We start from the raw sequence: 7,256 nt of genomic DNA on the forward strand, positions 1-7,256 counted from the left end.
CTTGTAGAGTCTCTAAAAAATGCGTATAGGAAGAAGGAAGCCCAGCAATTACAATTGTGACCATAAAGCTATCATCGATTGCGGGAAAACCAGCATTAATAATTTCTTGCCTGATATTCTTAAGTCTTGAGAGATATTCAAGAACATCACCGCCTTCAGTTAATTTTTGTTGCAACAATTTAATTGTAGATCGACTTTCTTTGATTCAGGCTGAGTATCAAAGAGGTCTTTAAAAGTTTTCAAAGCAGTCCATGCATCTAAAGCATTTTCTATATGGACATACATTTCATCATTCATAGACAATTTAATAAGAGCTAAGGCTTTAGCATTCTTGATTTCCCATTTTGCTAGTGCAGCTGCATCTGTGGGTTTATTCGGCTTAACATCTCCATCACATATTCCCTACCATAATTCATTGTAAATGAGTCTTCTTTCGATGAGTCGATGCCATGTTTTATAAGATTTGGTGCCTTCTAGTTTGTCGGAATCAGAAAACAAATTAATCAACTTAGACATTTGAGCATTGAAGCGTCGCACCAAGAATCAAAACAGAAATGACAAGATAGTCAACACAACACACTACGCAAAAAAAACACGATCTATCAGGGCTTGGCCTTGACCCTCGAATAGTCGTCAAAACAAGAGACAATTGACTGAGCTTTGCACTTGGCTCTAGTCAATTTCTCAAATTTTTACAAGGCAACTTTCAAAATTTGACTTTTTACAATGGTGCTTTTGCACAATATGGTAAAAAAAAATTACCCCCCCTCAAAGTAAAATTACTTTGAGTTACAATCTCTCCGAAAACAAATTACAACTAAAGTCTCCTTATTACTCCAAAATTTACAATCCTTAACATTTACAAATATCCCTTATTACTCCACAAAACATAAACTCCAAAATTAAAAAAATCATGAGATTTCTTCAAAATACAATATGCATTATATTACAAAAAAAAACTTTATGATCCAAGCTGACAGGCTTCACTCTGGCTTCTTCTGGATTTACATTGACAGGCTAACAGGCTTCACTCTGGCTTCATAAACAATATTGGCTACAGTATCCCTCTTTATTTGAGTAGCTTCGCCCCTTAAGCCGATGTAATATATTTGGGTTGTTTCAGCTCCAAAATTTTCAAGAAAATGCAAAGTGAGACTTGCCACACCCTGAAATCGAGAATACTTTGTTTGATATTCAAGTTCTCCTTGAGTGTTTTCTGCCAATTCCCATTCCTGAACTGGTGCTATTTCTTGAGCATCTTAAAAATCAATGCCATCCCGATTTATGAACGCTTGCATTCTTGAAGGACTCGTTCCTCCAGTACCACCAATAACAGAAATACTTTTTATCTTTACATCAGACGTGAATGGTATAAAAACAATTAGCTCTGGATCACCATCATTGCTCTCCAAAAACTCAGATGAGTTATCCAAACGTTGTTCCCAGCTTTTGAAAATAGACTTTACACTTCCTACCATAGATTCATTTAATGCAGAAACATGGGGCGTGTCAGTGTGCTTGTAAAGAGACCATTTGGAGTTGCAGTCGTGGTTCAGTCAGGATCAAATGGGGTTGCTATTTACGTGTCTTCCAATTCAAAATCCATTAGTAAGCTTTCCAGTATTATCAGGAACCAAAAGCATGAAGCAGACACTCAAGCAAGGGAACGGAAAAAAAAAAGAAAAAATGATACTCAGGCAGACAGTTCTTCAAAAACAGCAAAGAAATTTTCGCAGATGGATGATGCGAACTTCTTCAACCCCGGTGATGACCAGTTTAGTAATCTTCACATATTTTTTTCAAGGGTTTTGTGTGTTTCTACGCGCAGTGGTCGTCATGCCTTACGTTCCACCTCACCAAAGAAATGGAGCAGCAGCAGCTGCTGTGCCATCTTCTTCCGCTTTTGGTAATGCTGGTAGAGCTGCTGATCTAGGCACCCACAGGCCAGCGAATGGATATTACAATTACAGTGCAGGGAAGAGCTTCGGAAGTAATAAAGATTACGGTACTAGCTTTGGAAATTCGAATAGGCAAGGTTCGGTATATCCAGTCGCGAGTTTCAGGCCAAACAGTGTTGAAGCGGAGCAGTAACAAAAAGTCCAAAAAACAGGGGCAATTTTTGATAATACTAAAAAATGATTTTTAGATTTTAAAAATCTAAAATCAATGATAAAATTTATTTTCTTTTTTAAACAAAAACTGGACAATTTCCATACCAATCATTTGCCGGTCAATTGAATGGAGTTTTCCAGGACTTTGTTGAGCTGGAATATCCTCCTCACATCCACTGCATCATTACTGGAGCTCTGATACCACAATAATGGCAGAAGTGTCCTCAGACACATAATTTTATTAATCAGAAAAACAATTACATAATTGATTTGCAAGAGTTTACACCCGAACAACCAAACACTCTTGCAATGAGCTATTTATAAGCTCCATGTCCTAACTACCTCTAATTATGGATCACTTATTAAATAACAAGTGTCCATTTACATTAAATGCTATTCAAACCAACTAGCTAACTAATCTCCTAAAATAGAGCCTAAGATACGACACATTTGGAGAGTCATATCTTGTTACAACAATATACTAATTTCTAATTGTCTCCATTAAATAATTAATCATTCTAGAATAATAATTATTAATTTAATTTCTTAAATTAATAATTATTTTATTTCAATTTTATAACCTATGATAATAAATTATTTTTGGATCATCTAACATTCATGATTCCTCTTTATCAAATTTTATTTGATATCTTACCTTCACGATTCATTGATGATTTTATGGAGGGGATTTCACCTATTGGGGATTGGAATATTGAAAAATATTTTTATCAAATTAGAATTTATGGGTGGAAATCTCCTTCTTATGCACTTCCTAGATATCTTCCTAGTATGTTATACTTCAGGGAATTTGTCTATCAAACAATTGGGATGAGCATAACAATATATTCATCATCTAGTTCTAAAAATTTATGGTCGTCATTTCTAATAAAATTTGGAACCTATGATTTGGATAACATAAGTCATGCTATGTTAGAAGTAGTGGCTTTGTAATCAATAGAGTTGTGTGATATAACTATTAAGAAACATGATACACGCAACATTTTCCAAGAATATTGCAAGACTTAGAAAGGTTTCAATTTATACAAATATGAAGGTTTATCCTTTGATCAGGTTTTTCAAGGTGCCAAATCATATGAAGGATTTTTAGAAGATAATTTAAGAGATCCCAGAAGGAACTATGAAAGTAGAATTTTTAGCATAATTTTCAATGATGAGTAAAATTATCCCTAGGTAGTGAATTCATGCTAGAAGTTCAAGCCCAATCGATTCAATTTCAACAAGCATTGTAAAAAGAGGAATCTCAAGTACAAAAATTTCAAATAGAAGAGGTTAAAAATGAGAAAATTCAAACACATAAAGTGCATACAAAGTTTCATATAGAGAATGTGTGTTCTCAACAATCTCAGATAGAAAAGATTCATACATAAAAGATTCAATTTATCGACACAAGAGTTACAGAAAGAAATGGAAACTGAATCATATATTTAGCAAAGTCAATCTCATGAGTTAAACACACTCATTTGAAAAGATATTCAAGGAGATCAACTTGAATAACATTTAGAAATAATTACAATAACAAAAATAAAAAATAAAATCTTTTATCTACCTATCTAGGAACTACATCTTCCAATATTATCTATGTAGATTACATTGAACCAATTGAAGAAGAAGAAGTTCCCCTCAACAAATAGTTATTTAGTAGTTCCAAAAAGGCTACGATTAAAGGAATACCAAAGAGGAGATAGAGAAAAAATAAGGATCCCCAATAAAACAAGTATTGATTTGGGATGATTTAAAGCTCAATCAAGAAAAATCCACTAATGAATTTTTTCATTCCATAGGCTCATTCACTCATGCAAATAAATTTTCAATGGGAAACCTTAAAGGGGAAATTAGAAAGAAAGAAAAAAATCAAAATTCTTGAGGAAAATATACAACAATAACAATCTCTAAGGGAGGTTGAGTATCTAAACAAAAACACTTTTCTTTTGCAATGATATCAAGATCGATTCAAAGTCTTGAGGAATAACTAAAAACAAGAAATTCAATAATTAAAGAAAACATCTACAATTTCAATTCTAGAAAAGTATGCTCAAATTGATGAGTTTATACCACAAGTAAAAGGCTTACAGGAAAAACAATTAGATGGTGAACATTTCAAAAAGGAGAAATTGAAATCTAATGAAAACATTAAACTACCTAAAGATTTTTTTTTTATCAAAATTTGAACAATATTAAGGCTTATCATAAAAAATTAAATGATTTCTCTAATACCATTAGAGACATATTGTTTGAAAAAAAATTCATATATACAATTGATTCAACAAATTGATGAACTAAAAGATAAAGTACAAGATAACACCTTGCAATATTGCAAGGATATCTAAAGAGGACAAATGAAAGATTGTATACCATTAGATAGTTGGGCTCAAAAACTCAATTGTTCTCTAAATCAAGTTTATGATGCAATTAAATATTGTTCTAGTCTTATAGATAATGTAGTCAATTTCAATATTGACTTTGACATCTCAAATGCATAATTATAGGAGAATTTTGCATTAGAGATATTTAAAAATATAGAAGAGAAATATAAATTTTAATCTTGAGTTTATATAGATATTCTCTGCAATTTTTCAATCAAATATTGATCAATTCTATGGCTTGTACAAAAATGGTTAACAATTCCTATTTTAAACTCCATGGAAAAGTAACTACTATTGTCGCGAAAGTGTACTATTTTGAAATTAATTTGGACATTTCAACTCCAAAATTAATTTCAAAAAGTATGCAAGTTCATTCCAAATGGAAGGCATATGTAAGGGATATTGGAAAGAAAAAAACTACAGATGAGGAGGAAGATCCTAAAGTCTCATAAACAATTTTCCTTTTCAAGAAATGATTTATCTTTCTATTATGATTCTGATAGTCTAGGGGAAAGAGACTTATTTTTGTTATTTTGTAAATTATATTTATGGAACTTGATAACAAGAGTTGGGGGTTTGCTACTCTAGAGAAGAATAAATGCACATTAACGTCTAGATTGTTTGAAGAATTAAGAGATTTTAAGTAATTTAATTCCTTGTTTCTTGGAACTTTATATGGTACTATTATTCGTGCATTTTCATGCAATTTTATTGAATCAAAATTATCTATCCTTTAACTTCCCCTTGAATGAGTATAAATATATTCAAAATCTACACTATTAGTAGAAATTAAGTTTTTTTTTTGTATTGGGTTGATTGTTGTTGAATAGATTGATGATTATTGAGGTATGAATGCTTCACTGAATTTGTTATTAATGTAACTATTTATTGAAATAATAAATTTATTATTGTTATCCTAATTATTGTTTAAATTGAACGAACTATTTCCTATTTTAAGCAAGTCATTCTTTTTCTTTCATACTTTTCATAGTTATGCTTTTGGGATAGTTAGAATTTTGAATAAATCAACATAGAACATAATAACCACATTATTTTTTGCAAATAGATTAGAAATACATTTAGGATTTAGATAAATTTTAAATAAATCTCCTCTCAAGAAGAAATTTATTTAGTGGAAATTGAGCCCACATACCAACAAGAATCGTAATCTAAAATTAGTCTAGGACTAATTTGGGACATTGATGAAGTTATTTCTCCAATTGTGTGCCAAGACATTACCAATAACCAATAAAAGAACAGAGATACATGAGAAAATAATGGAATTTTGAGTGGAAATGGGAGTATATATTTCTAAAGCAAGATAGGGAGCAAAAAAAAAAACTTAGGCAACAAAAGAGAGATATGAATAATGTGTGAGAGGAGGACCAACTAAGGAATCAAGAGAAAATCACCTTGAAAGTGCATGAAAACTAGGAAAATTGTTGGAGTCATAAGATTATATATAGGATCATGTCAGCACACACTGGAAAACACTAAAAGTGGGAGACTTTTGAAGGACTATGTAGCAAAGAACGAAGTTTTCTCCCTATGCTATGTGGGGATTTCTAAGAGATGTAGGCTATTATAAAGATACTAGTAGTGATATTCATAATAGTAATTATTGGCTTTAAGTTGATATACTACCTAGAAAATCCCTGTGAGTGTTAAATTTTTCCTTGTCGCATCATGGCCTAACTAAGGGGTGGCCTAGTGTAGAGAGATTAATGTGAAAAAACACATATAGTTAGGTCTAAAATATAACACTCTAAGTTAGTTCTCCTAGACAATAGATATCCAATAAAATACATAATTTTTCCTTTCACCACCAATTTGGTATATAATTGGTATGCATCATTACGTTATGCATAATTGCATTACTTGAAAAAAAAAAAAAAATAGTTAAATAATGAGATGGTTTTAACATCAATACTTCCTATGTGTAAACGAATTTTGGTTCTACTCTTTGAAGTGAGAAATGATGAATTGGTTAAAGGAATGAAAAGAAATTCCTCCTTATAACTTTTATGTAAATAACAAATTATCTAATAGGCACCCTAAATATGTGCCACCTTTGTTTTCCTACCTTGTGAAGTGAGAAATGATGATCTCGTAAAACGAATAGAAGGAAATGCCTCCTTGTAAATTTTATGTAAATGATAAATTATCTAATATATAGTTCTAAAATGTGGAACCCTGCATCTCAAATTGGATTTTGCAAATTTCACTTTCTTGTGAGATTTCTTTCAAATGACTTTATAATATGGATTTGTCATGGTTATGGCCATGACAACTCATACACTTACCCAAAAAAAAAAAATCCCTTTCATGTCCATTTTCTAAAAATTTCTATGCATTTTTAGAGTATACCCTCTTTACTCTACGATAGTCATGACTTATGAATTCAGCATCATGACTATGGAGTGCATGGTTATATGTATGAAATGAGCATTCTCGCTATATAATGTCCTTATCCATAGCAATTCATATAGTTTTAGTGTAGAGGGATCGAAATTAAGTTCATGTGCTATAGAAAACGTGTCTTGAAATGACAATTTAACTTACCCTTGCATGACTGCGTTAAGCTCCAAAATTTGGCACGGACCAAAATCTTTCCTCTTCTCTTTGAATAATTACGTCTTCTAATGCTTTTTATAACCCTTAATGCCTTGCATATCCTTTTTGTTGAGGTCAAGAGGTATTTGAGTTCAAGATACATCAATTCTACTAAGTTTATCACAAATGGATTTCATTAAGAGAACCT

General features: G+C 31.5%; 1 pseudogene; it reads right to left on the bottom strand.

Moving 5' to 3' along the window:
- Positions 1-1,004: 1,004 nt before the first annotated feature.
- Positions 1,005-6,790, bottom strand: LOC149195598 (uncharacterized; annotated as a pseudogene).
- Positions 6,791-7,256: the final 466 nt, after the last annotated feature.

The sequence above is a fragment of the Pinus tabuliformis genome, chromosome 2_2 (assembly GCF_031772625.1).
Source record: "Pinus tabuliformis cultivar Carrire ecotype Pingquan chromosome 2_2, CPIR1, whole genome shotgun sequence".
Classification (NCBI taxonomy): domain Eukaryota; kingdom Viridiplantae; phylum Streptophyta; class Pinopsida; order Pinales; family Pinaceae; genus Pinus; species Pinus tabuliformis.